Source organism: Chrysochloris asiatica, unplaced genomic scaffold, assembly GCF_000296735.1.
Source record: "Chrysochloris asiatica unplaced genomic scaffold, ChrAsi1.0 scaffold00002, whole genome shotgun sequence".
NCBI classification, from domain to species: domain Eukaryota; kingdom Metazoa; phylum Chordata; class Mammalia; order Afrosoricida; family Chrysochloridae; genus Chrysochloris; species Chrysochloris asiatica.
In genome coordinates, this window is record NW_006408520.1 from 9,579 (window position 1) to 10,582 (window position 1,004).

Sequence of the window (1,004 nt, forward strand, 5' to 3'; positions counted from 1 at the left end):
ATTAAGAAAAAGTACCCACACTAAAAGGGAAAAATATTATTTATTGGGTATTGGGGTGTATGGGGCAGGGCGAGGGGAGGGAGAGGAAAATAGAGCACAGGGTAGGGAATAGACTCAGGATAGTTTGGGTGCTGGGGGGACAACACACAAGAAGTGGGAAGGGAATGGAAGAACAAGGTGGATGGGAGAACATTTAGGCAGCTTTGCATGGGCTAAGTGGGATAGAGTTAAGTAGTGATGTATGCTTAACCTTAGATCAACAGGGTTCTGAGATACAGAGATTGAAGAATGGTTTGATTGGGGGAAATAGTATTAAGATGTTTGGCTGTCTTTTGAATCTCAGATTCCATTGCTTTCTATTGTAAAATAGACACTTGAGGGGGTAAGAAATGAGTAGCCAGAAACATCACCATAGAAAGGTTGTAAGTCAATCTCCAGCTTATAACTGATTGGAATACCTTAAGTGGGGACAGAACTTACCCAATAAAGGAAGCTTCCTGCATAGTCTTTACATTGCATAAGACCATATGTGGAAGCCTGATCCCCATCCAGAATCTTCTGAGGTGGGAAATTTCTACTTGAAAGGACAAGCAGACCAGCCTGGAGTGCCTAGAAGAACAGAGATACTTCTTGAAAGATCAACCAGCAGGAAAAATAAAAAAAAACTATAATGGCATTCTGATGGACTACTACAAGAATTTGCAGTTGTTCACCAGGGAGCCATCAAGGAAAGTGGAAGTGGTCAGGTCCCCTCAGGGAAAATCCCTTTCTAAGACTGAGACTAAAAGGGAATACACTGGCAGGCATGTGATCCTGCTGGTGACCACGTTGGTCTACTGATAAGAGGAAGTGGGGGAAAAACAGCAATGAAGTTGTCAGCTAAGTCTAACCATGTTCAATAGACTCCTGTCAACCTGGGTTAAGACCTGGTTGGCCAGCAGTATGGCGAGACCTGGGGACTCCTGGGCCCAGGGACAGGGACATGGCCACAGAAGACTGGACAG